Source organism: Hipposideros armiger, unplaced genomic scaffold (genome assembly GCF_001890085.2).
Source record: "Hipposideros armiger isolate ML-2016 unplaced genomic scaffold, ASM189008v1 scaffold_194, whole genome shotgun sequence".
Taxonomy (NCBI): domain Eukaryota; kingdom Metazoa; phylum Chordata; class Mammalia; order Chiroptera; family Hipposideridae; genus Hipposideros; species Hipposideros armiger.
This window is the reverse complement of record NW_017731544.1, coordinates 702,820-719,451: the sequence shown is the minus strand read 5'-3', so window position 1 is coordinate 719,451 and position 16,632 is coordinate 702,820. Positions and strand designations below refer to the sequence as shown.

General features: G+C 36.0%; 1 protein-coding gene across 6 annotated transcripts in view; it reads right to left on the bottom strand.

Annotated features, from left to right (window-relative positions):
* TMEM117 (transmembrane protein 117) overlaps positions 1-16,632 on the bottom strand; it is a 474,959-nt gene that overhangs the window by 118,673 nt on the left and 339,654 nt on the right. The window lies entirely within an intron of this gene.

Here is a 16,632-nt window from a genome sequence, read left to right as displayed (position 1 = left end):
AAGCAGGTTTCTACAAAATGTGATGTCTTAATAATAATTTTTTTGTGTGAAGATTTTATTGGGGAATCGGGGGAGGGGAACAGACAAGTTGCTGTCCTTTTGTTCTTCAGTCTAGTTGTGGAGGACGTTGCTCCACTGGCCCATGTTGGTATTATCATTGCGCTCTTCCCAGGTGAGGCAGATCGGTCAATGACCATTGGACGGCCACTCACACGGCTCTTGGGAGCTCACACCAGCTGCCGGCCACTCACGGTAGCTTATGGCAGCCCACAGCAGCAGGGGCTGCAACCTACGCCATTGCCGGAGACTCATGGCAGCCCAGCTCCAGGTCGAGCTGTTGTTCAGCATCTTAGCTTTGAGGGAACAGCATCACTGGCCCTCATGTGGGATCCAAACAGAGGCCCTGCTGCTCAGAGATGGCGTCCCAAGCCAACTCTTAACCAACGTGCCACTCGGCTGGCCCCCTTAATAATTATTTTAACTGCACATATGGAGTTATATGAATGCTCTGTACATTCTATATGTAATGCAAATGGTTGTTTCCCATCTAAAAATGTAATCTAATTTTGGAAATTAGAAAGTTTTGTTTTCCTGATCCTACCGCTTTTTTCCTAATAATCATTCTAATGTTCACCAAAGAATGTCCACATTTTAATGTCCTTGACTATCCCATCTAGAGTTCTCAGCAGTACTTTTAGTTTTCCTCAAAATTGTCTTCCTTAAATAACGAAATTTAAAGAATAAATGATTTGAATTCATTCATACTAAGTAACCTAATTTTTTAAAACCTAAGTAATGTGTAAACACTTACATTATAATAATGAACAGTGTACCCTCCAGGATTTCTCAGGTGTAGCTTTCTGATTAATTCAGCCTGGCCTTAAATCATGCAGAATACTAACCTAGAAACCCATTTCCATATATTCTCTATATTCTGTGAAGACATTAGTTCTACTCTGATCTAATTCTGATAATGCTATAATTGAAAAGATAATGCACGTTGTTGCAATCTGCTCCCCTCTCTTTCACAGGGATAGGACACTTAATTATTCCATAAGCACGTGGTAGCCAAACCAAGAGTAGTCATATAAGATTTGGGCCATTAGGATGTAAACATAAATCATATGTGCAACTTTTGGAGAGTACTCTTAAAAGAAGAGAGCAAGATATGCTCTTAACTACTCCCTTCCTCCTTACATGGGCTGGAATGTACAGATTTTAACTTGATTTCCAGCATCTCGCAGGGCCCATGTGTTATTGGGTTGTCGGGAAAATCATGACGTATTTTGTCTGTTTTTCAAAGGTCATTTATTTATATAAAGAACAAAGATCAATCAATGATATATTGCTTGTTTGGTTCGATAACCTTTTGCCATCTTTCAGTGAGCTTCATAATTCCTCATTCATAGAAGGATGTCTTTATTTGAGAAAAACTGAACAAAGTGCTGATTTACAGCCTCGTCTGAATTGAACATTATACCATGCAAGGAGTTTTGAAGAGAGTGAAACAAGTGGAAGTCTGATGGCACAAGGTCAGGCGAGTATGGTGGGTGTGGCAACACATCCCATCCAAGCTCCAATCATTTTGATGGGTGATGAAACTTGTGTGTGGTCTCACGTTGTTGCAATGGAACACAACTCCTTTACAATGAACAAGCTCTGGACATTTCTGGATGATGGATTCGTTCAAACTGTCCAATTGCCGACAGTACACATTCGAATTGATTGTTTGGTTCCTTGGCAGGAGCTCGAAAAACACAACATCTTTAAAATCCCACCACACTGAGAGCATAACCTTCCTCTGATGTATGTCTGCTTTTGATGTCGTTTGAGGGGAATCATCACATTGGGACCACGACAGTTTGTGCACATTGTTGTAAACAATCCACTTCTCATCACCAGTTATCAGTCACTTCAAAAAAAGGTCGTTTTCCTCAGGTTTAATGAGCATATTGCAGATATTTATACGCACCATCAAATGAACTTCTTTGAGTTCATGCAGAACCCAAATATCGAGCTTGCTTACGTATCCCAGCTTCTTCAGGTGGTCGTGAACGCTTGAATGATGGATGTTCAGTGTTTCTGTAATCTCTCGTGTCGTGTAATGTGGACGTGGGTTTGACTCGATCAATGCCTTTATTTTGTCATCATCAACCTCGGTGGGCCTCCATGACAGACAAGTGCTGTTGAGATCAAAATCACCAGCACAGAATTTTGTGAACTTGGCACTGACGTTCTTGTAGAGCATTGTCACCATAAACTTTATGTAACTTTTCACAAGCTTGATGTGCGTTCTTCCCTTTATGGAAGTATAACAGTAAAATATGACAAAAGTGCACAGTTTGGTCTTCCATCTTCAACTTGTTGTAAAATCTCCAAAACTCAACCAAATTGCTCAATTTTTTTTAGAATGAAGCTAGAACCGTCAGCTGTCAAATGACATAGGAATGACATAGGTGTGAATGACTCTAGTACTTCCAAAAATGAACTAGTGCCATCTGTCACAAACATGCGTCATGACTTTTCCGACAACCCAGTAGAATGCCAAAGATAGCAGCGAAGCAAAATATAAGGAGGTTAGAAATCAGCAAATTATGCTGCCATGATACCGGCCTTAGATTGCCTATTTCTGGAGACTATTTAAGCCACTGTTATTCTTAGGTTTCTGTCACTTTCAGTTAAACATGATCCTAACTAATATAGAGGGAAGATTCATTTTTTGCCCAAATATATTTCCACTTAACTTGAATTTTGTTTCATGTGCATACATTTCCTATTCAAAACAATTTCAACATATCATTGTCAGTAGAATAATAGAAAGAATGTTATTTTATCAGATGACAAAGCAGAAATTATCATTCTTTTTGACTCAGTGTCTTTGTGAAGCAGTAATGATCTTTAAGACTAAAATTTTGACAAAGGCATATGAGGTGCTATCTCAGACACTTGTAGAGCTGAAGTATAAAACAGCAACTATCACTTCTATATCGGTCTTAAGTTCCAAATGCATGCATTTGTGTATGTGTATGTGTGCACATGTGTGTAAGTCTGGACCCTAAGATACTAAGCATCTAAGGTATCAATGACCTACTTTGACAGGCTTATGGAGGAAAATATGCTAACAGAATGAAGAGCATCAAATGTCCCAATTTAAAGTCACATTTTATACCTTTGAGAACAATATGCTGGGAAATTTGATGCCAACCATTGCAATGAATTATTGAACAGATTAAGGCAATTTAGCATAAATATGGGAAATCACTAGGACCCAACATCGGTTCAAAAAGAGAAAGTCACACAAATTAAAAATTCCTATTCTGATGAGGGGTATAATGTTGATAAAGGACAGCAATGTTGTAGCAGAGAGCATCTTAATTTCAGTGTATTTGATAAAATTTTCTGATAGAATAATCCCCACTGCAACAGGTGGAGTTTGAGCTTGTTGAATTACCATTCCCCAAACGTGATAAATAGCAAGAGCTTGCCTGGGGGACAGCAGTAGTGTCAAGTTGCCTGGTCAGTTCATCCTTGTTCAGTTCAACAATTTTATCAAGTATTTAGATAAACATTAAGAAAGTATGCTTATAACTTTTGTGACTAACAAAAAGTTGAGAAATATAACACCTTGAATGACAAAACCATGATTTAAGACGATCATGACAAGCTGGGCACTATAGTATAAAACTAGAAATAAGTAAAGGAACATATTTAACAGAGGCAAATTAAAAACCCTACACTCAATAATGTTGTAAAGATTATGTAGGGTATCAGATGGGCACTGGACTTACCAGGATATCACTTCATAGACTTTGTAGATGCCTGACCACTGCACTGTACACCTAAAGCTGAAGTTGAATAATATTGAATGTTAACTATAATTAAATATATATATATATATATATTTATTTATTTTATATATATATATTTTTTTTAATTTATATATAGATTTTCCTCCCCCACGGGATATGGAGTACAGCATAGGAAATATAGTTAATAGTATTGTAACAGCTATATACGGTGTAAGAGGGGTCATAGATAGGGGGTTTATCACTTTGTGAGGGGTGTAAATATCTAACTATTACATTGCTTTGACACCTGAAACTAACTTAAAAAAAACCTATACTAGGACTGAAAAATGGGGAGACCTATATTAATATATATGTTAATATATTAACATATTAAGCTCAATTTGAACACACAAAGTGTCATGACTATAAAAAATAATCTAAAGTAACTTCAGGCAGAATTAAAAGAAGTACCGTATCTAGGACAAAACATAATGATACAGATAAGGTCACATGTAGTGTACAATGATTAATTGAGTGCACCTGTCTTATGAAATACTCTAATTGAGTTGAAACAAGTTGAATTTGTTACTAGGATACAGGACTGAACTATGACTCCACAGTTGACTAGGAAAACATACTCCGGTTTAGCTATTCTGAGAATTACTACTGAGAACAGAGTTGCAACTGGGTTGAGTTTTTATAGACATGTATGTATAAAAAGCCTAGATCTAGTAAAAATGAAACCCACTGCTTGCCTTCCTCCTTCTTCCCTCTTTCCTTCCCATCCTCCTTTCCATAAATGTTTACTGAGTGTGACGATTTTGTATAACTATACTGGCAGCAGAGATGCAAAAATCAATTTCAAAGTCCCCCTCTTTATGTACTTAGAATCTTTACAAATATACTCCACACGGAACTGCTTTATTAAGTAACACTTCCCTCTCTTGCCTACGCTCAGCTTCTTTCAACTTTTCTTGTAAATGCTATGTTGCAAACATGCACATTTCTTCTTATTTCTTCACATTTACTTGTAAAGCAATGTGTTAAGCATGTTTCACTGGTGGGATCAAATCCATGACCATATGTAAAGAATAACTTTCATGCCTGGTTTTTCTCATGAGTCTATAAATGAGTTTCTGTGCCCTATTTACAGTACAGCATTCTGCCTACATCAGTGCTCAATAAATATCTGCAGTATTACTGTTTTGTTTGGTATGGTTTCAGTGAACACAGAAATAATATTTCTATATGTGTATATTCAAAATACCTAAACTCATTTTCAACTTGCACTGTTTCTTCTGTGCCCTGAGGTTATAAAACATTCATTTATTTATTCAACAGATACATATTTAATGACTATTGTATGGCATGAATTGTACTGGATAATGGTGATTAAATAACCAGAAAAAAAAAAAAACAGCTCTAGTTCCTGCCTTACAGGAGCTTGCCAACTGATGGGGTTATAGGACAGTGTCAATTACAATTAACTGGAATGTGTTGTAATATAGAAGGAAGATATTCTATGAAAGCAAAGAAAGTCATTTAAATTGTATTTGAGGGCCTAGGAAAGCTTTATTTAAGAAATGATGTCTAAACCATGTCCTAAAGAATAAGAAAAATTAAGCACATGAGAAGTTAGTGTTCTAGGCAAATGTAATTTCAGAATTCAGTGATAGGTAACAGGTAACTAGGAAATTCAGATCAAACCTTCGTTGAAAACCTAAAAGATGGGGTAAACTATAAAAACACTACTTAAAAGTATTAAAAAACTAACACGATAGCGAGGAATTACTAGAAGAAAAATATTCCAGAGGGGTAAGCCTTGCAATCAACATTGGTGTTGCTTGGAAGAGGCCTGCTCATCAATTCTGAATTGACAAACTTAAGAAGTTATTTTCCTTTTTTAATTAAAGTTTATTGAGGTAACAATGGTTAGTAAAGTTACATAGGTTTCAAGTGTACAATTCTGTAATACATCATCTATATATCACATTGCATGTTCACCACCCAGAGTCACTTCTCCTTCCATCACCATATATTTGATCCTGTTTACCCTCATCTTGATTCAGAGTGAAAACCCAGTCACCCATAGGAGTGGAGGCTCTGATAAATCACCCCTGGCTTCACATTGAGAACATGAAAGGCTACATGCTTAAGACAGGGGGAACTGTTAATAAAGTAGCCCTTGGACTCTCATCCCAGCTCTATTACTTCATTCTGGGCAGTTCATGAGCTCTCAAGCCTTGAATTGATATTGAGAAAGATCTAAAGGACCCAGCAGAAGAAACAAAAAGCCAATCTGAAGAAAGAAATCACCATAAGCCTCAAATTATTCTTCTAAGCATTTTTCCAGTACAAAAGTGGCTCTTACAGAGCCAGTGATGCCCAGGTATGAAAGGAAACAAGATACCAAGAGTGAGAACCTTTAGAACCAACATAAACTTTCACTCAAAATATTTATATCAGAATTATTAGACACTGACCATTAAACAATTATGTTTACTATTTTCCAAGAAACAAAAATTAAAAAAAAACACCTTGAGCTTTAAAATTTCAAGAGGGAATTAAAAACTTGAAAAATGTTGTGGTAAATTAAAACAAAAAGAAGTTCTATAAATAAAAATTAATGACTAGAATTAAGAACAGAATTAATAGAGGATTAAAGAGAGAGCAAAGTAAACAGAAATAGTCTCAGAGATATAGAGGAAAAACTGATGGTTGTTAGTTGGGAGGGGGTTGGGGATGAGAGAGAAGGGGAAGGAATTAGACAGCATAAATAGGTAACTACAATATTGCCACAGGGATATGAAAGACAGTTCAGGGAATATAATCAAATAATGTTGTAAATATTTTGTAGGGTGTCAGATGGTCACATGTCTTGCTGGGGACACAGCATCATGGATGGGGTAGAGGCTTGATCACTGCACTGTACACCTAAAGCTGATGTTGTATAATATTGTATGTCTACTATAATTGAATATATATATATATATATATATATCATGGAACGTGGAATATAGTGTGGGAGTGGAGTCAAGGGAATTGTAATAGATATGTACGATATGGGGAGGGGAAGTGGGGCGGCAGATTGGAGGAGGGGGTTGTCACTTTGAGGACTAAAGAGTATAACTATTGCACTGTGTTGTACAGCTGAAACTAATTTAAAAAATGTTTATTTCACAATAAAAAGAGAGAGGGAGGGAGGGAAGGAGGGAGAGAGAGAGCGCTAATTAACTAGAAACAGGCCAGAAGAACCTATTAAGAACACAGCATAGAGGGACAAAATGCAGAGGGGAAAAAACAGGGCAAGTATATGAGAATAGTGGATACAGTGAGGCGGCTTAATATTCATTGAATTGGCAACCCAGATAGAGAATTGGAAGAGACAGTACAGTGGCAATGTGTGGGGGAAAAAATAGAAATTAAGAAAGTTCTAAACTGAGGAATGAAATCCATCCACTGATTCAATAATCACAAGAAATCCCAAGCATGGGTGTGTGTGTGTGTGTGTGTGTGTGTGTGTGTGTGTGTGTGTGTGTGTGTGTGTGTGTGTGTGTGTGTTTAATTCCACATCTAGGTATATCATTGTAAAAGAGAAAGGACCAAAAACAAAAAGGAAAGCTCAAAAGCAGCTACAGAGAAAGGACAGATTCCCTTTAAAGGAACTACTTAGAGTAGCAGCCAGCTTCTTAACAGAAACAATGGAAATGAGAGGGCCGTGAAATGATATTATTTGAAATGATATATTCAGCCTGTTAAATGAAAAACAGAATTCCAACCTAGAATTCTATAGCCAGCAAAATGTTCTTCAAAGTTAAGGTAAAATTAAGCAATTTTCTAACAAAAATTGGGGGATTTTGTAACTAACAGAACTACACTTAAAGGAATAATAAATTACTTCAGGTAGAAGTAATGATGGGAAATGATACCAGGTAGGAGGTAAAAGATGAAAAAATACTACAGCGAAAAGAAAGTAAAGTTGGGAAAAAGTAAAGATGTCAATATTTGATTTTGATAAGGGTTCATTCCTGAAAATTCTTACAGTAACACTAACAGAATTAAAGCTGGGTTTATTACTTTCATATTGATAGGGAAAAATAAATGAAATGATGAAAAAATACTGATCCCTTCAAAAAATGGCAAAAAGGGTAAAAATTAAAGCATAAATTTAGATGGTAGATTTTAATCCAAATATATCAGTATTTACATTAAATGCTCATGGACTAAATGCTCTAGTCAAAAGAGAAATATTTTCAATTGTATTTTTAAATTCTATGTGCACTTACAAGAAACATCTAAAACAAAGATCCTAAATGGTTGAAAGTAAAGGAATGGAAAACAAGATATTGATGACAATAGACAGTAGGTATTTCTATATTTAAAAGCAGACAAAAGGCAAAAAGTGTTTCCAAAGATAAAGAGAAACACTACAAAATGACAACAGGTATAACAATTTTAAAATTGTATGCACCATTAACATGGCCTCAAAATATGAAAATCAATTGTGAGCACAATAAAAAGAAAGAAACGCCACAATCATTGGAGATTTCTAATATACCTACATATAGCTCTTGGTAACTGAAACAAGCAGAACAAAAATTAAAATCAGTAAAAATATAGAAGAATTTAATACAATAAACTTGACCTAAAGGACATATAGAGAACTATGTACCTCCATAATACAGAATACACATTTTTAAACACATCACAAGATCTTTAAAAAGTGACAATATACAAATGGTTATAATGTCTGTCTTTACAAATTTCAAAATGTTGAAATTACACAAACTATACACTCTGGCTAAAATTCAATTATGTTAGAAATCAATAGCAAATAGATATAAAAGTGACTGATAGGTAACTAAAGTAATACTTTAAGCCTTAAGTACATATATTAGAAAAGAAGTGTGCCTGTAAAATGATTAAGTTTTAATTTCAAGATGTTAGAAAGAGAAACAGCAAAAAATGTAGGAAATAAGGGAAAAAGAACAGAAATTAGTGAAAAAATACAATCAAGAGGATCAACAAAGACAAAGGTAGTTCTTTGAAAAAACTAATTAATATTGAGAAACCGTAAAGAATGATAAAGAAAAAAAAAGGCACACATAGCTAATATCAGGAATAAAAAAGGAGCCACAGCTACAAATCCTGCAGACCTTAAAGATACTAAGTAAAGGCTGAGAACAAGTTTATGGCAATAAATCTGAAAATGTAGACAAAACTGGATAAATGTTGGGAAAGGTATAATTTATCAAAACAAACTTGAGACAAGAATTAAAATGTGACTATAAATCACATTTACTAATGAAAGCAAATGAATTATTTATCAAGAAAACATTCTCACAGAAAAACTTTAGGCCAAATGTCTTCTTTGAGTTCTGCCAAACATTCAAGAAATAAATAATTCCAGTTTTATACTAACACTTCCTGAGAACAGAAAAAAAAGTATACAATTCCCAACTTATTCTATGCCAGCATAACCTGGATATATACACAGGGACAGCATAAGAAAACAAAAATACAGGCCAATATGATTTATGAACCTAGATGCAGAAACTCTAAAGAAATATAAGCAATTGAATCCAGGAATACATGAAAAGTAAAACGCAATGTTACTAAACTGTGTTTATATCATATTATGCAGGTTATTTTAATATTAGCAAATTAATCAATAGATCAAAATGTTCATAAAAGCACTGATAATAATAACAAAAACTTGGAAGCCCCCAAATGTTCTTGAGAATGAACAAATAAAATGTGTTGTATTCACACAATGGAATTTTATTCAATCATCAAAATCAATTATAGATGCATTCCATAATATGAGTAAAATTTAGCAATAAGCATGCAAAAAAGTAAATGCCACCATGATACCTTTTTCATAAAAACAAATAAAAAGATCTAATAAAATATTTTAAAAAGAAAAATATTTCAAAGGTATTTTGGCTTGGGTAGGCAGGGAATGAGATGGAAACAGGCCATGTGAATAAATAACAATTATTGCTTTGCATGTAGCACTACACATACTTAATGTATTATTAAAAAATAGTTCACTAAAATAATTAAGTAAATATGTAATGTGAACAGGAATGAACTAAAGATGAGATAGTGTCCTGATTCAAGAATTATAATTAATCAAATTCTGTGTAACTAAGGTCCAAAAAAAACTTAAGGAAAAGAAAATCAGTCAATGTAATTCAGTACATTAACCGATATGTACATGGTCATATGATTATCTCCAGAGATGCAGAAAATCATTTCATGACATTCAACATTCATACATAATACAATTCTAAGCAAACTAAGGAGTGAAAGAAAACCAAGCAAGCTAATAAAGGCGAAAACTACAAATAAACTCACTGCAAATATCATACTTAATAAAGACATTATTGAAATCAGGAACAACTCAACTCTCTTCACGTCTACTCAAGTGTTTTATTGGTGGTTTTAGCCATCAGAGTAAAGAAAAAAAATTATATATATATATATATATATATATATATATATATATATATATATATATATATATATATATATATATAAAGGCATCGGGACTCAAAAAAGTAAAAGCAAAACTGTCATTATTCATTGGAGATATGATTAGTAATAAAGGTCCAAAAATAAACTACATATAAATCATTAAAATTAGTAAGAGAATTTAGCAAGCTTGATGAATACAAGATCGATATATAAAATCTAGCTTAATTCTTAGGTACTAGCAAAAATTAGAAAATGAAAATCTTACTTTTAATATAAAAATGACTATAATTTTCAATAGTATCCAAAAAATATGAAGTCCCTAGTAATATATCAAATAACATATCTAGTGGAAAATTATGTAATTTATTGAGAGACATTAAAGAAGACCTAAATAAAGGGAAATGTATCCATATTCCAGAACTGAAAAATTAAAAAATGTTAAAATGTGAATTTTTCACAAATTGATTCTTAGTTTCAATGAAATTGCAGTCAAAAATCCTAATTTTGTTGGAGAAGTTAACATGCTGATGTAAGTAGAGATACTCACTAAAGCACATAAACCTTAAAAACAAATTATCAGTGAAAAAAGGAACGCATACAGCACGATTATAAAAACTTTAAAAGAGGAAGAACTAAACCATGCTGCTTAGGAATTCAGGTGCAATTGGTAAAACTATAAAGAAAAGCAAGGAAATGATCACCATGAAGTAAGTCCAAATAATGGTTAACTTGGGCATGGAGGGAAGGCGATAAGGAGGGTATAATATAAAAGAGGCCTTGGAGGGCCTCTGGGGTGTTAGTGATGTTTTATTTCTTGTCTCAGTGGAGGGCACACAGGTGTTCACTTTATAATTATGCATTACATAATACTTTATGTTTAAATCTTTTTCTCTCTGTGTGTTTATTTCACAATTAAAAAATGATGTTTTAGTGCTCCAGGCAGAGGGGATACAGTGTGTGAAGATCCAAAGGCAAGTGATAGTGTCAAGCCATCTAGGAATTAAAGATATCCGTTAAGGGCAGAGCAGAGCGTCAGGGTAGTTGCAGATGGGAAGCGACAAGGAACAAAGCTAAAGACCCAAGCGGAAGTTTCATAATATCAACTTTCAAATCCTATTAAAATTTTTGGAAGTTCATAAGAACAATCTTAAGGGAGGGCCATCCAAAGACTTTAAACAGGGCAAACATTTTATTCCGGAATGTGAGTGAAGAATGAGTTTAAAGGGGCAGGGGTGTAGGCAGGAAGATAGTTAGGTAGCTGTTGTGGTACCTAACAGGAGACAGAGGGTGATGATCTGAACTGAGAAAATGGCGGAGAGGATAGCAAATAACAGTCTGATTGCACAGTTATGCAAAGAAAGACTTTTCAGGAATTCAGGAATTATTGGTAGTATGGTGATGAAAAGAAAATGAAAGAAAATTGATGATAGTGCCATTCTGAGCCACAGATGCAGCGGGGAGGGAGAGAGAGAGGAAGGGAGGGTGGAGAAAGGAGGAGCGGCGAGGAGGGGATGGGGAGAGAGAAGAATTGAAGAGAAATTAGTTCTCTTTGGGAGTCTCTGGGACATTCAAGATGAGCTATCCAGTAAACAATACAGTTTTATTATCCATTTGGTACATATTATTGAGTGTCTGTTGTTCCAGGCACTGAGAATATAAGGGTGAAACAACAGAACCTGCCCTTAGGAAACCTACATAAATCTGAAGCTCAGGTAAAAGCCAGGTGGAGACTGAGAACTGGGAGCTACCATTTGCTTTACACTTCATCTTTTTGGACTATAAAAATTATTTGAAAATAAAAGTAAGCATTTCAGTAAGTGGGATAAACAGCAAGCTGGAAGAATAGATATTACAGTAGGGCAAGATGGCACAATTAATTGTTAAACCAAGCTAACTTGGCCACTATTCAAAAGCAGGGAACAGTGTCTGGCCCTCCACTTACTAAATACATGATATCGAGCCAGTCATGGCCCGCTCTCAGCCTATGCTTCCTCCTTTCACAGAGCTGATGTGGCAATTAGATGAGGTAATATCTTGCTCAGGTCACACTAGAGGCTTGACACTGAATCTGCATCCAGAATGAGAATAATCAGGTGCTTTTCGATCATGTACAGGAAAGCACACCATGAGCACATACATCAAGAATGTGGCTGCAGAGTTACGGGGCTCACAAAATGGAACAAAGGAAGATTTTTAAAACGTGAAATTAGTCAGTTTGGCTTATGCTATTTTTATAAGTAAATATTTCCGTTGACTTGTGGGTTGAATATAGCTCTATATTAAAATTATTGGAATACAGAGTAACATTTTCCCCCAAAACCTCTATGTGTACTCTACAATACATTGTCTTCCAATGTGGTTAAAGCTAACATTTGGTAAGTGTTACAGCTTAATTACAGTTCCCAAAGGAGATCTTAAACTGTGGAATTGTTGGAAATATGAGCATATCTATTGTCTCCATCAGCTTTACAAAGAAAGGAGACAAATGTGAGGGGAAGACTCCCAGAGATGAGAGGGAATCAAGAAAAGGTTTTTAGAAAAATGGAAAGTGAGGGGAGAAGAAAAGCTAGGAGTTGCTCCACAGCCCCTGTGTGATGTGCGTGAGCTGTGCTGTGCCCCTTGCTCTGGCGTGGCACATCCATCTGGGCTTCATGAGCACATGGCCCTCGCTGGCACCTATGTACTTGGAGCTGTGACCATGTCTCACCCAATGGGAGGTCATGGTGGTGTGACTCTACTGACTCATAAATACAGGCTTTGGGTTTTGGGTCCTGTCTGGTATTGATTTGTCTAAGGCACAATGGTCTTACCTAAGCTAGCATACATCATTAGTATCTCCGATATGATACTTAATAGGCATCTCAACTTAACATTTGATATTTCATGGCTCAAACCAGAAAATTTCCAAGTCACACCTCTTTTCCCCCTTTCTTTTTCTGATGCCAGCCTATTTGACGTAATAACTCGGGTGTTTAATAGATACCTGTCCAAACAGAAATCTTGCTTCTCGTCTCCAAATCTACTCCTATGCGAATTTTCAGCTCTAAACAATATCATCATCTGCTCAGGTGCTTAAGGCCACAAGTTATAAGTTGTCTTTAAATCATCTCTGTTACTCCTTATGCCTGTTTTTTCACCAAGACATACTGTGAATCTATGTACACCTGTCCATCTCCACCACTACAATTTTGTGCCATGCCAACATCATGTCTTGGCCAGATCTGTTTTTCACACTGCCTTCCTACAATCCATTCTCCACACAGGAACTAGCGTGATTATTTTTAAAATAATGTGGTTGCTGACATGTACTATGCACTTAGGCCCATGATGGTTGCATCTGGACTGAACATGTACAGACTTTTTTTCTTGTCATTATTCCCTAAACAGTACAGTATAACAACCAATTCCATAGCATTTACATGTATTGCATATCATTAGTAATCTAGAGATGACTTAAAGTATATGGGGGGATGTGTGTAGGTTATATGCAAATACTATGCCATTTTCTATAAGGTACTTGAGCATCTGTGGGTTTTGATACCCATGGGGGGAGGTTCTGGAACCAATCCTCCATGGATACCAAGTGAAGACAGTAATTAATTTATTAGTCGTTTTGTTTGTTTTTGTCTGTATAATTCCATTAGAGTATGAACTGCAGGTCCTGACAGCAGATACCTTATCTAGTATTGCTCATATATGTTCAGTGTCTAAAATAGGGACTTACATATAACAGGTAATAAGTAACTATTTGTCAAATGAACAAATAACCCCTTCATATACAAAGCCTCAGCAAATCCTGTCAGTTTTCATTCCAAAATATATCAAGAATCAATCAACATCTTTTTATCACAGCTGTTTCTCCAATAGTCCAAGCCACCAATCTCTCTCTCTCAAGGGTACCTGCAATGCCTTCTTCAGTGGTCTTCTTGCTTCCCTCAGCAGCCAGAGCAATCTTTAAAAATGTAAATGCAATCATCTCATGCATCTGTTTAAAACCATCCATGGCTTTCCAACTCCATTAAGACAAAATCTCAACACCTAAGGTGATCCAACTGCTGAGCCTCCCTGCCCCATATCACTCTCTGGCCCACCCTCACTTCCTGGCATTGCATCTCTCCCTAACGCTACTTGTCAATTAAACTTCCTGGACCTCAACTATAAAAATAGTATTTCTAGGAAGGCATAAGAAACTCCACAAACATTTACCGGACACCTGTTGTGTGCCAGGAACTCAGCTGGGCACTGGGAACAGATACTTGAACAGATTTAGTCTCTGCCTTTTAGGAGATCGACAAATAAATAAACAAGCTACTTAATGGTGCAGTGAAAGCTGTGACAAGGACAGCTGAATGATATAAGTCAAATGGTACTGAACCTACTGGCAGACCCCAGGAAGGCTGCATAGAGAAGGGAGATAATGCTTGAAAAGGTCCTTTATAGATTGTAAAGCACACTGGAAATGCAAAGTATGTAAAATAGTATTATTGTTCAAATACAGAAGTATGAGGCTTGTTTTCAGTCAAGTCTGTTCCACCTTAACACATGATTAGGCAGAAAGAGCTGTTTGAGTAAACTGAATTTGTAGCTAACTTGAAAACCCATTTTGTTTTAACTTGCAAATGTTTCTAACATCTAGTAATCCATTTCTTGCTTTCATAGGCATAATAGACTAAACATGATTGAATCTTTTCTTTCATGACTGCAAATAATAAAGTGCCCCAGGGTCATGCTTCTGCAAATCAACTACTGCTGTGACTCTGGAATGCAAATATTGAACATGGAGGAGATTGGGCATAACGTGTAATGAGCCAAAGGCATCCAGGCCCTAGAAACTGCCATTGTAAAAATCCACGATATCAGGTTGTTTTTGGATTCTCTAACTCGTTATTATTTTTTTAAAACACTAATTATTTGGAGGATTGGAATTAGTTGGGCTAACGTTTATTACATTTATGTTATACATGTGTTTCGTTTGCGAGGGCCGCCATCACAAAGTACCACAGGCTGGGTGGCTTAAGCAACAGAAATTTATTTTATCTCAATTCTGGAAGCTGGATATCTGAGATCAAGGTGTTGGCAGAATTGATTTCTGCTGAGGCCTCTCTCCTTTGCCTTCTCCATGTGTATTCACATGGTCTTCCCTGTGTGTGTGTGTGTGTGTGTGTGTGTCTGTCTGTCTTAATTTCCTACTCTAATAAGGACATCAATCATATTGGATTATGGCCCACCCTAATGACCTAAACTTAATTACCTCTTTAATGACCCTATCTCCAAATATAGTCACATTTTGAGGTACTGAAGTTAGGAATTCAACATATGAATTTTTGGGGGAATATATTCAGCCTCTAACAATGTGTATGTGATATATATTACATATTGTACATGTATTATATATGATACACTACATTATATATATGTGTATATATATATATATATATATATATATATATATATATATATATATATATAGAGAGAGAGAGAGAGAGAGAGAGAGAGAGAGAGAGATACTGGGTTCAATATATATATAATATATTGAATTCACTGGGGTATAAGTGAGGTAAAGTCTCCCTGCTTCAGGACGGGAGAAAATCTTTGCTACTGAGCCCAGGGAGTCTGCTTGTGGCATACTATAGCTTTTAGAAAGGCATAATCCATTCTGTCTACGAGTACGCTATTTTAAGGGCATTCCCAATGACCTTTGCCTCTGCCCCCCATCCTGTTCTTATCCAGGAAGAGCGGCCATTTCTCAGTCTGATGCCCACTTACTTACATGGAGAAGATAACTATGGTCCCTGAAGACACTGTGAAGTAGGTAAAATAAGGAAAACGCCTGACTAAAAATTAGTAATAATTCTGCCTGACTCTAGGCAATCTAGGTAGGCATTTACCCCGCAAAATAAAAATGCTGCTCGCACAGGGCTACATCCTTTTTTTCTATTTCTTTCATTAAACATTTAGAGCACCATGCACAATCAATCTATAAGCAGCATGATGGGTCAAATGAACATGAATATGGGTGTTTAAAACTCTTTTTATGACATTAGATAAGCCTGAGTTTCCTTAAAGATGGAGGAGAGGGTGGGAGCCTGGTGTTAGGGGTGGCTGCCTAGCCTCAGGCTTGCGGAAGACTGCCTTAGGGAGATGTGATAAGAGGGGGACTGAGGAACACTGACATGAGGTGGATCTGGGGAGAACAAAGCTATGGGGATTTTCTGAAATTCTTCATTTGTCCAATAATGACAGTTGCCCCCACTGATTTATCATAGTGAATTGCATTGCCTCTGGTATGGCTTGGTTACTAAACGAGCGTTCCGAGGCAAGATTAGCTTCACAGGAAAAGGGACCGGGGGATCACACTGTCACG